Source organism: Chenopodium quinoa, unplaced genomic scaffold, assembly GCF_001683475.1.
Source record: "Chenopodium quinoa cultivar QQ74 unplaced genomic scaffold, ASM168347v1, whole genome shotgun sequence".
In the NCBI taxonomy this organism is placed as follows: Eukaryota; Viridiplantae; Streptophyta; class Magnoliopsida; order Caryophyllales; family Amaranthaceae; genus Chenopodium; species Chenopodium quinoa.
The window spans coordinates 6,207,989-6,227,944 of record NW_018742345.1 but is presented as its reverse complement, the minus strand read 5'-3'; positions in this window follow the sequence as shown (position 1 = coordinate 6,227,944).

Genomic DNA, 19,956 nt, shown 5'->3' with positions numbered 1-19,956 from the left:
AGAGAAGGAGAAAGTGGATCAGAAGGAGAAGGAGAATGAGGATCAGAAGGAGAATGAGAAAGAGGATTATAAGGAGAAAAAATATCAGAAGGAGAAGGAGAAAAAGGAGGATAAGGAGAATGAAAAATTATATGAGAAGGAGAATGTGGTGAATGAGAAGTAGAAAGAAAATGAGAATTTGAAAAAGTATGAGAAGGAGAAAGAGACTCAGAAGTTGAATGAGAATGTAAAGGTGAATGAGAATGTGAAGGAGAAAGAGAATGAGAAGGAGAAAAAGAATGAGGAAGAGAATGATAATGTGAATGACAAGGAGACTGATAAGGAGAATGTGAAGGAGAAAGATCATGATAAAGAGAAGGATCAGAGTGGTAAGGCGCAACTATTGGAAGGACAGGAGAAGACATTAGAGAATGTGAATGGTCCTGAAATATCTGATGATGTGGATGGGCATGAGATTACATTTGAATCTGAAGATGAACCGGTAACCCCGTTAAAGCTCTGAATCGCTGCAAAGAAGGAGATGTTGAGGAGGAAATTTGAGCGTAGTAGGAGACAAAGGAAGATGATTGGGGTTCAAACACTGCCAATGTACTATGTTACACACTGAAGGCAAAATATATTCGTAGGTTCCGGGATTCATTACTCCAGTATGTGATGGATAATTCATCCGGTCGACTGCGGAGCTTGGAGTGAGTCCCTAGTTAACCTAACTATCTTTATACTTTCATGTCACCAATTTGATTTTTTGCTAATTTACTACTTTTGTGTTGTAGTTCTGAGTCAACTATGCTTTGCATTGATGGGCATATGGTAAAGTTGAATTTATGTGGAATGCTTGCTAGTTGTGTGGGTGAGGTTTGCGATCAGGTAACTATTTTAATTCTTACCTTAAGCACTAAACTTAGTTATGTTTGTCTCATTTTGACATTTGGTATGGTTTTATGTAATCAAGTATGTTAGGGTTGTCAGAAAAATGTATGAAAAGGTCTGGGAAAAGCAATTTTCTGGTAAAAGTAGGCGTTTCATACTAGATCCATCATATCATTTGGAGTAAGTTGAATTACCAACTTCATGTTTTCCTATAAACTGGAATGTGAGGTATGTTCTCTTAATTTTTTTGTGTTGACCTGTAGACTATGGTATTGAATGCTAAAGGTCTGACTCAGAAAATTCAAAGGACTATCAAGGCGTATTGCAAACATATGATGCAAACCCCCACTAATAGAGTCAATGTGGTAAAATGCTTTAGATAATAAGTATGCTTTAGAAGTTATTGTTGATCTGTGTGTTTGTAAGGTTTGGATAGATATTGAACTACATCTCTTGGTATAAAATCACCAGGTTTTTGTTCCTATATGTCGAGATGGCCATTGGTGGTGTGTTGCATTTTCAATGAACATGGAAGAGGTTATTGTAATCGACTCTTTAGAGACAAAAAATGCATGTGACACTAGGAGTCTGGAGGTTCATCAACTGGTGAAGCAGTTGAACTCTCATGGTCATTTTTATGGAGATAAATTGTTTTGTAATTACAAGAAGTTAAATCCCAAAATCTTAATTTTTGCAGGCTGTTGCAATGGATCTAGTTTTTATGAGCATGGACCCTAGTTGGCAAACTGGAACCGCGACGGATTGGTGAAGGTGAAGGTCATCTTTAGAAAAGGAGCGACAAGGAGATATGTATGTTGTTCATATCACCTTCTCAAATTTCTTAATTGATGGATATCTATTTTGCAAGTTCATAGCTTGACATAATTTACTTGTCTTATAGATATAGCTGCGGAGTGCACATGATTATAGCGGTCAAACGTAATGCTCACAAGTTCCTTAAAATTATGCCTAGTGTAAGTTATTTTATTTTATTTTATTTTTTCCTACTTTTACACTCAGTACACTCTTTACTATTGTCTGATTACGTTATAATTGATTTCTCTATGGATTGTAGGTTGATGACATGTTGTTGGAGAGGTCTTGGATCCTTTGTGAAGATCTTCTATCGGATTTCAATGAATCGCGTGATGCTGTCTTTGACATTATTAAGCCCCTGGTTTTGTAAAGTTCATCCCCTCATTTTTTTGATGTGAATATTTAGCATCCCTGTTTATAATCAAACTTGGAAATTATATTTTTTCTTGAAACTGATTTTGTGGATAGTGTTTAGGGCTCACTTTGGTACATAACAGGTAGAACAAACCAAAATTTCATTTGTCTTATGGTGCACTGACATCCTTATTGTGTTGTTAAATTATTATCGATGTTCATGTTATGTTGGTTGTTAATACTTGGACAGTTGATTAGTTGGGAAATATTGACCTATCAATACTATATTCATATGGTATTCAATTTTACTTGTTGGTAGCAAGACTCTATTGATATTGCCCTTTACATGTGGTCATTTGTTTTTTGGCTAGTCTAGTCCATGGGAGAGTCATCTTGGCTTCGTTTATTTGCCAAGGTTCCTCAGTAGATGGTAATAATTGTTTTGGTTTTTTTATGGTATATTTATGTACACTTTGATAAGTATTTTAAACATAGGTATTTGTGCTTTTGTTTCAATTTTGGTATCTGGGCTTAGTGTTTAATAGGTATTGGACAGGTATTTGGGCTTAGTGGTTAATTTTGGGCTTAGTGATCACTTTAGGTATTTGATAGGTATTTAGGCTTACGGTTCAATTTGGGCTTAGTGTCCAAAGTTCCCCTTGTTGTGTTTTTTTTATCTAGCTCAAATTAGATTGATTCATTTACCCTTTATATATATATATATATATATATATATATATATATATATATATATATATATATATATAGGAAAAAAATTATACATTTCAATATACTTATTTTTTCTATCCTATTTATTTTTTCTATCCAATTTTAAGTCATATTATCTACTTGATTGTATCTATTTTAATATTAGAATCAACATCTATTTTCTATCATAATCATCTATAATATCAACAACCTTTTTTTATGTCTAATACTATTCAAATCATCTATTTTATTGCACCATTTTTCAATATACCATATTCATCATCTATTTTTCCATCAACTTTTTATATGCCAAAAATTCATCTAGTTTCATGATATCTAGATTTTTCATATTCAATCTACTTTTAACAAAATTACTAGAGGACCTTACTACATTGTTTCTTTATATTCATAACTTCCACATAATTACATTACTAGAGGACCTTCTAACATTTATAGAACTAACTAACCATAACATTATGGTGGTACTGCATAATTATTAACTTACATAATTTAGGACTTAGAAATTAGGACTAATATCAGATGTCACTAGCTAAGGACTGGATAATTTGACTAGAAATTAGAACTACAATGACTACTCCCTTTACATATCATCATGAACCTTGAACTCCATCACATGTAATATTGTGGATTAAATGCTATGTTCTCTCCTCTTTTGAATCCTTTTGGTTCAATGTGAGCCCAGACCACTGCAACATCTACGAGTCCCTCTTCAGCTATGGTTTTCTGATCGTTTAAGTCTTCTCCGTTGTACCAAAGTCGAACTCGCTGCTCATCAACATTGTGCTTAATTCCCCATTTCTTGTACATGTCTTTGATGTTTGTTTCATTTCTCATCACAAACCTAATGGACTCACGGCCTCCGGATCCAACAGTACAGATGATAATATGCTTCTGGTTGCTTGTTGCTACATTGCTTGGGGGTTCGATTGCTAGAGGATTCCCATGCTACACATGTAAAAAAATAATAAATAAATAAATTACAAAGAGATCTTACATAATTTGATACCCATAATAACTTTGGGTGTAATTGCGATTTACCTTATCGTATGCAAGCACCGTTTCATGGCGGTACATTCCTACCTCAAATGGAGTTTCCTCGGGTGAGAGTAGTCATTCCCGCCAGAACAAACGTAAGTCCTTCGGCCTTACACCAACTTTCTTGGCGTACTCGTAGAAAACACTATGGAACCGGTTGTTAACACTCATCATGATCGGTTGTCCACCATCATCTACTTCGCCTCCTTTAACCAACAAATCGAACTTTAGAGTTGTTGGTTGACATTGTATCATAATGCACTCATCTAGTTCGTCTGTTATATCGAGTGATTCATCATCGGAATCATCATCAGAAGAGGACATGCTTGGTGACTATTCTATATGGTGTTATATGTGGTGAAGATGGGTGTAGCTTGAGTGTGTACTATGGAGTATGCTTTTCATATGTATGCTCGGTTATTTATAATAGTGGGAATGAAGGAGTGTCTTTTGGAATTACTGTAGAAATGAGAGTTTTTTGGGTTGGTGGGAGGATTATATAGAATAAATGCTTCAATTAAATGGGTGTTGTAGTATATATTAATAAGTGAGAAAAAATATAATAAGTGGTTAGATGAGTGGCTAGTCAATATTTTGAGGGTTGAAGGAAAAATTAATACAATGGGTAGATAAGTGTCTAGTCATTATTTAAGTTAGTATTAAATTTAGACGTCTTACGTTGCAATTTATTATATAATTTATCGTATAACATTGTAATTTTATTTTAATATGATAGTTAACAGTCTCACCTTACAATTTTGGGTTTCCTAATTTCAAGTCTAATACTACGCAATATCATTTAAATTTGGATAATATACTACTACATTTCAACATACAACTCGTATTTGAATCCATAATAATCAAAACATATATTTTTCATTAAGGAAGATGATACTATCATAATTTCGGTTTTGTTAACATTGCCAATTTAATAGCATTAATCTAACATTGCCAATTACAACCTACCATTCATCTCCACTATCCGAGTTCTTGTATTCGTCAGATTCACGCCCGGAGTCTGAACTACCCCTTTTACGCTCTAACAACTTTGAACCATAATTTTCAAAAGCATCAATAATATTATCTTTATAACCTTAGGGGGAATCAGTGGTTTCAATAGGTAAACTACTCACAATTCCAGAAGCAGTCGAAGGGTCTACCCCATTCAAATTGTACATGAGGAGTACGAAATCCTTAAACTCAACCTCATTTTCATTGAAGAGGTTGCAAAAGTCTTCATCTCAAAAACGAAGCCAGCTAACAATTCCTTTTGGTTTCTTTTTGTCTTCTTCTTCCTCTCCATGTCCCCCTTGCTCATCTCCCTCATCAAATTGTTCATCTTTCTTTACATCATCTAAATGAAGTGTTGAGAATTCTCTCTTAAAAGTCACTAAAGCCCAAGCATGATCACCATACTTTCCTTGCAATTCAATTAACAACGTTTCCCATTCTTGCAACTTCATGAACATATGTAAAAATGCTGATATATGCCCAAAACTACGCTCATAATGTACACATTTATAAACATAGTATTGCAGAGTAGTTAATTGAATTAAAAAGCTAATTGTGTACAAATCAAGCATGTAATAAAGCATACAATACGCCTCCTTACGAAATTTAATTGGGTTTCTTATTTTAAAGGGTTTCAAAAAATGGATACTCGGGGAGAAACTGAATATCGGCCAGATTATTACCACTTCTAACTATAGAGGCGAGTTGGTGACTAAACATGAGACTTCTATTTCTAGACTTTAATGTAAGGTACCCGATGTTTACTTGTTAAACATCTGGCCCCTGCTGGACTTTTTCAGTGATTTGGATTACATCCGCGGTAGATTTTGGCCGTGAACAAGGAGGCGAGAAAAACTCATAGCTGAATTTTTTTAGGGGGTTGTCCATTGTGGAGTAAGAAGATATTATAGTGATGATTTAAGTGGGAGGGGTGTCCTATTTATAGTGTAGGTGCTTCCAAATTTCAAATTAGTGTCATCCTGAAAAACCAGCAAATTTAGAGCGGGAATCTAAATTTTTTTAATAAAAAGCTTGATTCATCATTCAATGGCCTTCAACTACAGACAATACATGGGATCATATATTTATAGTAAATGACAGTATAATGATTTTTTTAATAACATATATGATTTGCCTGTTTCGTATGGAGTTATATTTAGCTTATTCGACATAATAATATGCTCACAATGACAGTATAAAATATTGAAAAGATCACAAAATAAACCAAATAATATGTTTCATAATCACATCAGTCAATTTAACATAATTTAGACTTAGGCAACAAAAGTTTTAATACGGCTGAAATACTTAATATATTGAACGACAAGCTTAACAACATACATAAAAACTACATCAACATAGCTTACAGTGGACACCCATAATCATAACATGTAGACGATAAACATCCATAGAGACCTAATTTTATTTTCACGTTGTACATAAAGCCGGTTATAAATTTTTAACAACCCTAGATTGTTATTAGCCGATCATGACAAAATCCAACTTCATTCTTGGTTTTGGTTAAACAAATTGGAATGAAAAATGCATAAGGGATTCGGCTGTCATACTTGACTAGCACACCATGGCCGGGATGAAATTTCATTTCCCTAAGCATTGCACGAGGACCATTTGTAAACTTTTACATAACAATCTTGAGCTCCCCTTTAACATTGCCTTTCACTAAATGCAACTCGGCATCCCAAGTCTTGCTCTTGTAGGTCAGAGTGATTAGGTTCATCTCACCTAATCCGACATAGTTCTCCCGTGCAAATTTAACATCACATTCTAAATAAAACAAAATAAACCGTTAACAATAATCAAATATGACAACTCAAAATCCTTAATTCATAAAAATAATTTTATATTTTATCTACCATCACACCCCCATCAATGTAAGTTCTGGTGAGAGTGACACCAAAAGCATTCACGTCAGATTCGTTGATCAACCTAGTCAACTTCCGCCGGGTGGTTTGTTTCCTTAATTCAAATTGGACCGCCTGGGTCTTCCAAACACTGTTGTTGGTTTGATTTGGGATGGGTTGTTCATCATAGCTAGTGATGTCAACATCGCCTCTGAAAATGCGACAAAAGACTTTCCATTAAATCTATAATAAAATGTTAGTTGATCATCATTCTGGATGTCATTGTCGGTAACAAAATCCTTCCAACCGCGCTCAAGGATGGGAATCATATTTGACTGACCATCTTCTACGAACATTAGGAAAAATTCCCAATATCGGGTTGTGTCTAGACCCCTATGCACACGTCCGATGCAACCCATATCAGTCAACAACCCTCGAAACTGATAAGGAACACACTGTCGTGCAAAAATAAACAATTAATCACGTATGGATACAAAATCAATATAACATTAATCATGTATGCATGAAGTATTAACAGTTTGCATGAAGTATTAACCTTGTGCATGCAATAAAGCAAATGATCTATTATTATGTATTATAAATAACTATGATGCGCTTGGATGTTGTAGTAGTCATCCAACATTTGCATGGAAAGGTAAAACAAATTACTAAAATTAGTAGTCATCAAACATTTGAATGGAAAGGTAAAACAAATTATTATAATTATTTAATCTAATGAACCAAATTATATCACACGTTCATTAGAGTTGTCCTCGTACTCAACCGGGAAATTAGGCATGGAATCGTAAACCTGCTAAATATTAAACAACACAAATAATGATTAGTTTACGTTTAAAAATGTGATTAATACAAAATTTATTGTTATAAGGAAGAAAATATCACCTGTCATTTTAAGGGATACAAGAAATTGAAATTGGAGGGGTAACAAGTGAGTTAAAACAAACCCTATATATAGAGCTACGGATTGCAAGCTAACAAGGGCTAATAAGAGTTATTACTATAATTACGATTTTAGTACTAACATTACCACCTCCATACTTATATTTATTGTATTAAGTAATAAACTCAATTTAGTTTGTTTTTGATAGTATATTATAATAGGTTAATAAAGTATTATATTAAAATGACAATATAAATAAATGACTATAAAATTATCGTCTTAACAAAGATTCAATAAATTAGTGTTATGAAAGTATAATTATTGAAGATGATCTATAATTATGTATTACGACATTATTTGACCTAGTAGTTTTATTTATCTAACAATTAAGATAATTACTAAGTAGTTAGGTTTGACATTGTAATTACCTAGAATGACATACATATATGCTATAATGACATATATAAATTTACTTTTATAGTTTATATTTAAAATAATAATATAAGGAAATTAGAAACTTTTTACAGTGTATTGTCACATCGATGTGTATGGTCAGTGAAAGATTCGTAATTTGATTCCACGCGTGAGACATGCTTGCATTATTTATAACATAAAACATTGCATTAATAACAATAAGACTTATGTATTTAGTCGTTTGTTTATATTGAATGACAGTATAAAAATCCGAATTGATAAATACTGAATTAGGTCTTAGAATTTAGTACAAACACGTCTTTTAGCAAAATATTCCATTGCTTTTTCACTTCATTGCCTCAGCTATCATAAATTGATTCTTTAATTGTTCTCATGAGCTTGCAGATTTCGATTTATCTAACAACATATAATTTCTGTGTAGGAACTTGATAGAAATCGAATATGACAGTAATTTATAAATTCAATTCAAACATAGTAATGATAATATATGAGGGATTTTTCAATTAATTAAGCTAGTTAGATCACAACAACGTATCAAATATGATGGTTATCAAAATTCGTACGATCCTTATGATACAAACATTGTAACGCAACTTGTGATATAAATGGAACGAAATAATGTTCATCACTAGGAATGTTTGTAATTCTCCGCTCAACATAACATGTTCATTCGTTATAAAGCTGTTGTTACAAAAATTGTTACGATCTGTATAGTACAAAAATATGTACGATCTTTTAAAGTGAACATTGTTACGATCCTCTTAGTAAAAAAATACAAACATTGTTTAAATCATTTCATGTTATTAGAAATAATACGAAGACCTTCATTACAAGTGCATATATTGTTTTGATCTCCGTTTGTTTGTCTTTATATCGTTATTTGAATTAATTATACTGTTTTTTGGTAGTAATACTGTCATTTTTATATTTAATACTGTTATTAATATTGTTTTAATAACTTCTTTAAATTAATAATGTTTTTTATGTTAGTAATACTGTCATTTCACAAAATACTAATGTTATTTATGTAATTAGAAATGTAATTATAGAACTAATTTATTTCATTTAGTCATATTGTTATTTGAGTTAATTAAGGTGTCATAGTAGGAATGTTTACTATATGTAAAATCTTCTTCAATTAAGCCTTTATAAATTTAGTTATTATAAATAATAATATTGTAATTTAATGTATATTTATTGTTTTGTTTAATTTAAGGGTAACTTAGATTGGTTAAAGTATCCCTACATAAGTTAGACATGGACAACTTACCACAAGTGGCGTTTAAGTATCACTAATGTTGTCAATTGTACTTATAAAGACTATTAAATATTACTATAAATACTTTCAACTCTTCTCTATTCACACCTCACTTGAAACAATAGCCATTCCCCCCCTCATATTCTTACCACACACAAATGGCAAATTGCTACTCTCTAAAAAAGCCAAAGTATCCACGAGGGTGTAAACCACTAGATGCACCATCTGAGTCGATTTTAATGGAACCAAACACAACCAAAAAGAATGAGATGGATTTCAATGGGTAAAAAGGAACCGTATGGAGTTCAATTCCTAGACGATGACGACATTAGGGCGTTGATAAGGAACCTAGAGGCACCTTGGCCAGACTGTTATGATCCCCTTCAAATGATGACAGAGGATGGTACAATGCGACCAGCTTACCTTCCCAACTACTACAATATGTACGGTATTATTGATCCTTCCTTTAGGTTAAATGATAAGCTTGCTTCTTTCAATTAATCTGAAATGAACACTGTGTCGAAGGTTGTTCCAACCTTCCTAGTCAATATAGTTGATCCGCTACCTGTTGTGGACCTCAATTGTCCAATTTATCGTTTGTCCAAAACAACCCCAACTAAAGCCAAACTAGATTGTGGAACTGATGCCCTTGTTGTTTACCATGTTCATGGCCTTGTCACCACGATTGATTTCGCGGTTCTAACTAGCCACCTAATTCCCAAAGCTCTTGCATCTCGCTTTTATGGCCTAAGACTTACTCCCACCATTGAACCAAATACCCGAAGCTTGCCAATATGAACACTTATTGTAGTGTGGAATGTTCGTGATGTGTCTAGATCTTCATTTGTTACCAATTTCCAATCGGTAGTTAATAAGTACAATCCTGGACTTATAATACTCTTTGAGACTCGTGCTACCCTTAGGAACTGGACCCGATTGTATGCTAAAATTCTGAAAACAAACTTTCAAGAGGCTTCTCTACCCGGTCTTGGTTCCAAGGGGGGAATCATTATGTTATGGGATGCTTGTAAAGTGCATTGTGAAACTATGTTCAACTCCGGAGGTGCATGTTAGTTGCTTGGGTTGGGTTCTCTCAAAGTGAGTCTCATGCCACATATCACATTGTACTCATATTATTCTCACAATTATTCTCATAATACAAATTTGTTACATGGCTATGATAAATTTGTTTGGACATCATCATAACTAATACATTTATCTACTAAATGATGTATAATGTAGGTAAATGGGTAAGGTGAAGATGGAGCTGGTACTTCTGCGGCTGCGAATAGCGAATGAGGGTCCTGGTGGTGACAAGGAGTAGTATGTGGTGTGAAGTCACTGCCATATTTGATCTTGCTATAATTCTTGTTAAGTCGGGTTGTTTAATTTTCAGTTAATGTTATGAACTATGTCTCTATTATATTATGTAATATTTCTATATTCCGGATATTCCTGAATTCCAGTTATCAAACAACTATGTTTGTATTCCTATGTATTCCTAAGTGGAGTAGTATTTAATACATATTCCTGAATTCCAGTTATCGAACAACTATGTTTGTATTCCTATTTATTCCTAAGTGGAGTAGTATTTTCTACTACACCATCAACTATAATTTCGTACTATGTTTGTAGTAATATTTAGTTGTTCAATTCGTATGTTCGTTTTTTATCCTAACTTTAATTTCGACAAGATCATGGTAGTTCATATATGTTATATCCAACATTGCCCGGGGATTCGACCGCTACCTAATTTTTTTGTTAGTTGTTTTCCCATAATTAAACCAAATAGCAAATGTTATTGATAAATACAATATTGGACCATAGATTACAAATTGGACCATGTGTAGCAATTAAGGCCCATTTGCAGATTAGTAGTTCATTTAAAAAAGAATAGTCAAGTAGTGTATGAGATGGTACAAATTGGACCACTTGTGTAAAAATTAAGGCCCAATATCAATATTATTACTCCATTTGCTGATAAAATCCAGTGTAAATAATTATTTCTATTAATTATTTTATGTTATAAATACAATTATCATGTTAGTTATTCTCCCATAATAAACCAAATTATAGATAGTTATCTTACAATGCAAGCACAATGGTCAATATTATCATATATTACAATTTTGGCCACCCATTGGACCGTGTTTAACTAAATTTCATTACAAACTTTCAAATAGTTTACGGTTTACAAAATCAACCATTCAAATAATCCATAACAAACAATTGATTACAACTAAATTATTCAAATTATCTAACTTACTAACCCCATTGAACACCATTTCGTTTTATAAAATCATCCTCATGCAACACCCCATCAAAGCACAACGGTTCTGAAACATCAAAGCACTCAATAGCTACACCATTCTGTCCAAGAAGAATCTGGTTCCCCACCGTATCTTCGCTACACTGGTGAAGTAAAAAAAAAATGCAACATCAAGTTCAAAAATGAAACATCAAGTGACTTATTCATACCGCCTAATGCATAAAAAAACATCAAGTGTCTTTTAAGAGAGAATTCATGAAACAAACTTCAGAGTCTTTATATTGCATTGGTTTGGAAAAAAATACCTGCAAACTTTGACTTAAGCTTTGATCAAAGTCGATCTGCCTTGCTACACTTTTATCAATCAACTCGTCTTCATCACCGGATGCATCTGCTTGCGTTTTTTTGGCTCGCTCCTTTCGCCGCTGCTTCTCTACATATTTCTTTCTCCTTTCCTCCTTTTGACGACATACTTCCTCGTACGTCGTCATAAACCTTGTAGCTCTAACACACCCAGGACCCCTGTTTGTTGGCGGATCCTTAATGCCACCATCAACTAGTAGCTCAAGAGTCACCACTACATGATCATCTTCACCACAATCGGCCAACTGTCCACCTACAACAACTTTCCTGCCCACAGAAAAAGGAGTACGGAATTGGGGTGCGTTGTTAACACTTTGTGGCGTGCTATTAGTCAAGGCCTCACCAACATTGCTCATAGGTAGAGCTGGTTTACCTACCTTCTTAATCTGCATTCCTAACTGTTGAAGCCCATCAATAACCATTCTCAATGCCTCATCATTCTCACTTGCAAGAGATGATATTGGTTCAAATGCAACCATCATTTTATCATACCGAAGAATTTCCTCAGTCTTAGACAGGTCATAGTATTTGACTTTTACTCTAGTATGCTTGGGGTAAATATCTTTCCGCCATCTATCCTAAATGTATTTCTTCGGGACATCAGGGATTTGTTGGGACTCAAGGGCATTAATATAATGCCTCTAAAGAATCCCATTGCACTCAAACAACATGCATTCACATTCAACTTCTTCTATTTTTGCATTGTATAATACCCGGTAGATTCGCCATCGATCAATCGGTTTCTCCTTCTTCTCAATGTCACTGTAAATATAAACTTTGTCTTTGATAAGGTGCTCATACAACCCCTCTTCAATCTCCAAGATGTTTTTGCAATTACAGTACATCAACCTCTTACACTCCCGTTGCACCTCCACGAATTTCGCATCCGTATACACATTGCTAAATGTCTCTTCTATCTTAAAATCTGTTAGTAGGGTACGAAGATACATAACAGAATTCCCATCAGCCAACTGTTCTGCTTCAATGCGGTGTTTCATAGCCCTAACATATCTCTCAGCAAAGTCACATAGACCAGTATGCCTATAAAAAAACTCATCAAAAAAATTATGAATGCTCTCCGACCTCTGAGTGGTCTTCATTCCAGCCCAAAAAATGTGCTTCATTGCTGACGGAATCCACATTTCCCTCTCCGAATAAAAAATTATTAACCACAAGTTACATAGACCAGTATGCCTATAAAAAAAACTCATCAAAAAAATTACGGATGCTCTCCGACCTCTGAGTGGTCTTCATTCCAGCCCAAAACATGTGGTTCATTGCTGTCGGAATCCACATTTCCCTCTCCGAATACAAAATTGTTAACCACAAGTTACTCTCTAGCTTGTGCGTAGCTATAAACTCCTTCCACCTCAATTGGAACTCTTCCATACTCAAACTATATCATAAATAATATTCTTCAACTCATCTTTAAATTCATCATACCCTTTACACTTGCCTAACTTGCTGCCAAATTTTTCAGTTATATGCCAGATACACCATCTATGTCGTGTCTGTGGCATAACTTCCTTCAACGCCTTGCGCATGGCTGCATCTTGATCAGTCAAGATAGCCATCGGAGGAGTACCCCCTATGACATAAATCCATGTAGAAAACACGCACCAAAAATTCAATAAACAACAAATCCAAACAAATATCTCAGACAAATATTACATCCAAATAAAATACAATAACAAAAGTTAAAATTAAAAAAAAGTAAGAGATCACCTAACTTGAAGATTTCAGTGTTTTCACGAGAAATAAGAGCACAACCAAGCAAGGTAGTCTAACCATGATGATTAGCACCGTACCAACAAAATTTGCAAAGGGTAAATCATATTTACTCAATAGGAATGTCGTATCAAAACAAACAACATCCCCAAAATCTTCATAAGCAGCTCGACTACGAACACCGACCCACAAAACATCTTGAAGCACACCATTCCTATCCAACTGCTACATGTGAAAGAAATTCTTGTTGTTTGCCTGCATCATTTGAAAGTACTTCATCATCGCATTTGCATCTCCATCTTTAAATTTCAGCTTCTTCTCGCTCGCCCTTAAATTATGCAAGTCCTTCTTAGTGAAACGCATATTTTGTAGGCCATTCCTCTCACTAGCCATAAGTTTATGCATAGTTGAAGTGCTTATCCTAACATCATCAGCAAATTTTAGCCTTTTCCTAACATTAGGCATCCTCTCCAATTCTTCCATTCTATACCTTGGAACTAGCAATGCTTTGGAAGGGTGTGGATTATGATTCCTATGCTCCAACTCCACCTTCTTCAACTCCCATTTCCCATTCTCCAACAAACCATCATATACCTTCGAAAGACACCCACATTTTTTAGTCTTCTTCGTTGCTACGGGTTCCCCTTCTAACTCCCTTGCCTATCTTTTCCCACCAACTTTCCTCCTAGTATCTGGTTTACCATAACAGTCGCATTTCCATGTTGTTGCACGCTTAAACTTAACTCCCCCCACAACCTTATTGGCACTTTGTGCGAGCACAACCACAAACCCTTGCTGCTTGCCATACGCATTGTAATACAAATCCGCTTCTTGCTAGGTATCAAAAATCATACCAACCTGAGGAGCCTCCACGGTTACACAGTCCAGGTTCACCATAGACTTGCACTCCTTCTCATCTGGAGTGCTATATCCTCCTCTTTCCCCACTCCCCTTCTCCTCTACATAATCTTCTACATAATCCACAACTATTTTAGCTTCATTGTCACCCACTTCATCATCACCAATAAACATCAATTCATCTTCCTCATCCTCTCCTTTTTCCCCCAACAAACAACCCTCAACTTCTCCTGACATTTACACCTATATTGGGGGTAATTCAAGGCAAATTAGCACAAACACAGGCATATTCCACAAATACAAGCCTATAACAACCATTTCAACAAAAACAGATAATTAAACAAATAAATCAGAAATCTAACTAAACTAACACAAAATTAAATAATTACCTACCCAAAATCAGATAACGAAATACAAATTCACAATGATTTTCAAACATTTTCCCCGAAAAAACAACACATTTCTACAACAACATCATATACCAAACCAGTACAGCAGCATAACTAGTCAAAAATCAATTATGTAAGCTTCAAATACAAGCATATAACAACCATTTCAACAAAACCAGATAATTAACCAAATAAATCAGAAATCTAACTACACTATCTCAAAATCAAATAATTACCTACCCAAAATCAGATAACTAAATACAAAATCACAATTATTTTCAAACATTTTCCCCAAAAAAACAACACATTTCTACAACAACATGATATACCAAACCAGTACAGCAACATAACTAGTCAAAAATCAATTATGTAAGCTTCAAAACTTTAACAAAAAACAAATAAATTGGCAAGAAAACACTAACAGCATCAATTTAGCATCAAACACTAATTTAATGGGAATTACAAATCAAAGCTTCAACACCGTTAATCGCCTTAGCCAATCAATCAATTGCAAATTCACTACGCATACTCAAACAAAATAGACCCACAAATCAGCTTCAGCTCAAGCAATCCACTTCACCTTCAATCGCAAAAATTAGATTTGTAACCCTCAACGTGCAAAAAATACTACATATGAACATTAAAATTCCCCAAATAAATACCAACTCACGCTTGAACTGATAAAACATACCTGATTCAGAAAGCTAAGAATTGTTCTTCACAATTGAATTGCGAGGAGAAGTACCGCACAAGGAGAAGACATTGATGATTGTGAGGAAGAGCAGCGCAAAATGTGTTGAATTAGCCTTTCATTTCGTGGTTAAAGTCTTCAACGTCACACTATTGACACAACGGAGTTAACAATACCCAAATACACTCACTTCGTATAAAGATACAACTTGAAATACAGCCGGGACCCACAAATACACTAACTTCGTATTTTTTCCACGTGCTATACATAGCACGATGCTGGGAAGAGAATTAGCCCTCATTGTGAAATGAAAATTTAAGTTAGATACGGGGCACTAGAGTCTTTTATTTTCTTCACAAAGTTATTCGTATCGGACAAAAGGTGCTTGTTACTGTAGACACATAAAAATGTCTCCTTGAAACTAAAACTGGTTTGTCGGGTTAAGTATTTGTAGGGAATAATTTCAAGCGTTAACCCCCTAGCTTGAACCCCACTGTGATCATACACTAAAGTACGGTGGCGCCCAAAAGGGAAGAAGATAGAGCAAAAGAGTCGCCAACAAGTTTTAGGAACTTGTAAACCGTTCACCGGGTGAAGGTTACACCCCTTAACGATCCGAGAGATCGTCAACTCTATAAGGTCTTGAACCAACACTACTACAAAAATGCTCAAAGAGACCCGAAATAAGAGACCTGTTAATCACATAACGGGTCTCTTTGTTTCAAGAGACCCAACATTACAAACAACCGATCTCTTTGGTAGTATTATGGAAAAAAATAACTTTAACAAAGACCCTTTATAAGAGATAACATATCTCTCTTAATATATTTTATTTTTAAATTAAAAGAGAGACCCCTGCTTTTATGTAACCGGTCTCACCTATTAAAATTAAAAAATAAATAAAATAAAATTTGTTTTCGAGAGACTTGTGGTGATGCTAACCGGTTTCCTCAATTTCCAAAATATAAAATGCAAGTATAACTAAACCCTAAAATCCCACCCCCCACCCCAAATTCATTCTTCAAACCGGGCCGCCTCCATGAGCATCTCTTCAATCCGCCTCCTCTCTTTTTCTCTCTCCTCCTCTATTACACTCAAACCATTTAATTTCATTCAAATTTTAATTTCAATTCCTCCATTTCTTGTTTCAATTCATCTTTCCTTCATACTTTAAACCTTAATTTTCGATGTTTATCATTTTCTTTAACCTTGGTACTATAGAAATTCCTTGCGTCTTTCAATTCGTCTCCATAGATAAACCATTGGAGCTTTAAAAGTAGCTTTAATGGAGTTTGAAGCTTCTCTAATCGACATCTGATTCGTCTTAGAGAAAGAATGTGTTGGGGTTTGGTGAGTCCGATTCACCGCGGAAACAAACCCAAAAACAAGACCGCACTCGCAATGAATAAAACCATAAACATAATTAAATTAATCACAAGATTAAGATAATAAGCTAATTACCTTTGACGCGTGCTTCGCTCTAAAATGAGCTTATACTTGAAAGCTTCAAGTACCGCTCACACGGAGACTTCCAACGAAGTCCACCCGCACCAACAAAACCGACTAGGTCCAATGTCTTGGGGTTAGCAAGACCCGACCAATAAAACCCGAGTACTTATATTAAGTTCAAAGGTTTTCACTAATTGTGATGCCTTTTCCAACTCTTACTCAAGCATCATACCCAATGCCCAAACTTGGGTATTTATAGGAAATCATGGGAGTATCATTTACTCTCCCACCAATGTGGGATAGTATGATTTTTCCATTTTATTTTAAAGCTAAAATTAAATTAATAATCAAGCTAGTAATAAATCAACAAGTGGCAAGCTCATGTGAGTGGTTAGGTGAGGACCACTTGAAGAAGGGGGGGGGGACCAAACTTGCTCCCCACTCCCTCTCCCATAACCGGCCACCTCACTCCACACACACTCAAGGACCACAAGACACATAGCACCCACCCTTGGGCACCAAGGCAGCCAAGGTGGGCTGCCATGTGCTGCTGTCCGTGGCAGCCACGCCCAACAAGCCCAGCAGGCCCAGCACTCGCATGCGGGCTGCCAGGCGTTGCTGGCCAGCAAGCCCAGCATGCTTGTGCGGGCTGTTGCTGGCCTTGTGCCTTGTGCCTTGGCCAGCGCTGCTAGGCAGCAAGCAATGGCCTAGCCATGCTGCTGCTAGCTGTGGCGAGCTGGCGCGCCTAGCGTGCTAGCTGCTGCAGCTTGTTGCGGCATGGCTTGCTAGCCATTGTGCGCACAAGGCTGTGCCTAGCATGCTAGCACGCACTAGGCAGCGCCTAGCCTTGCGTTGCTAGCATGGGTGCGCTAGCACGCACCAGCCATCCTAGGCTCGGCTTGGTGCGCATGCTAGCCACCATGCTAGGCCATACGCCCTTAGCACTCGGTTTGCTTAGGCATTCCGATGCTAGGGGTATTTTGGTCTTTTGTTGATTTATTACTATTTCTCTTCTCGTCTTTTACTATTTTTCGACTCGACTTCCGACGCTCGGTTTTGACGCTCTAAGCTCGAATTTCCGACGTCTATATAAATATTACTCGGTCGACTCATTAATTCCTTCCGAATTAATTCGTCGGTTCGGTTTGTTGAATGCTTGGGTGTGACCCGAAGGGTTCAGTCAAGATTAAGCTGTAATATTAATTATTCATTAATATTACTGATCGGAAGCGGCCTCCACCAAGGCATTCCGATCACTTGACCTCACTGAATATATTAGCTTTCTAATAATTCTGAACCCACTAACGGAATAGTACACTTGTTCGAAGGACACCATTCCTTTCAGAATGGACTTTCAAGGAAGATGATCTACCATCCGGCGGCTTCACAGACGACTCGTCTCTAATTTTAATGATATACTATTGTTTACCACTAAGAATAGGTTCTTTTTCAATTACTTTTCATTTCATTTTATTATGACATTTTTTTTCATACCCTTAATTTTAATTAATTATTTATTTTAAATGTCGAAATTAAGTAAAATTTATCGGTTAAGGGAAGGTTGAAAGAAGAGAAACGAAGAGGAAAGTGATAAGAGAATGTTTGATTCTCAATTTGCAATTTTGTTTTTCATATTCTGTGTAAGATTTCTTGTTCATGTTCAATTGATTTTTGTTTGAGGTTTGTTTTTTATGTGGGTTGTAGTGTTGTTTTTGATCTATCTTTGAAATTTTGTATTAAATTATGGATCAGCAATTTTACATTTTTTTTTGTTTGATATGTAAATCTGATTTATTTTGTGTTTATTATATGTTATGTTTGTGGATCGATTAAATTTTGTGATTTTTTATGAGTTTTAGGTTGGTGGATCTTAAGATTTTGCAATCAAATAGTTTTTTGTAATTTAAATAATTCTTATTGGTCAATGTAAAATTTGCTAGAAGTTTTTAGCTTTTTTAACTTGCTCTTTTACATTGTGTTACAGTTTGTGTTGATTGAGCTATTCATGTCCCAAGTGAGCATTAAGAACATTACAGAGCTTGTTGATGCTGGTGGAGAGAAGATATACTCTGCTACTGTTGCTGCAAGTGTTGGTTTTGCTGATGCGTCAAAAGAGGATCGTGGAAGAAATAGTGCAATTGGGATTTTCCTTTAAATTTGAAGCTAATTTGCAATTATCCATCATTAGCGCATTTAATAAATTTTAGCATATAATAATTTAATTAAAAAATTAAATATCAAATTATATAAGCTATATATTTTTTTATTTAAATGAAACAAGAGACCGGTAAGTTAAATAGTGGTCTGAGTTTTATGAAAAAGAGACTGTCTATCTCAAATAGGCAGTCCGAGTTTTCTGTAAAAAGAGACTGCCTATCTAAGATACGTGGTTTCAATTTTCCAAATATGAGACTGCCTATCTTAGATAAGCGGTCTCCGTTTTTGCATTCTAGAGACCGCCTGTAACAAAGCAGTCTCTTTGCCAAAGAGACCGCTTAGCTAGAGACCGTCTCTAAGGCAGTCTCTTTGGCCTTTTTGGACCGGTCTCTTTGGCCTTTTTTGTAGTAGTGCAAATAGGGTTCGGGAATAAAGGTACAATCCAACCTAAAAGAAAATGAAATTGCCCTAATAATAGGCCTCCACTTTATTCTGATCGTATTCATGTGCGCTTTCTGACTAACATACAATCAATAGGATTACCCTAAACCTGTTTATCTATTTTTGTTGAATTTAATGCACAAATAAATCTATTATTGGCGATCACTTGAATTATAACCATATTAACCCTGACAAGATTATTAATTATCTTATTAAGCGTGATTAAAAGTACCAATTCCCTTTAAACATGCATAAAAGGTGTGATCAAGCAATAAAAATAAATATAATCAAGTAACATAAATAATAACCAAAATAATAACCATCATAACAATAATAATAA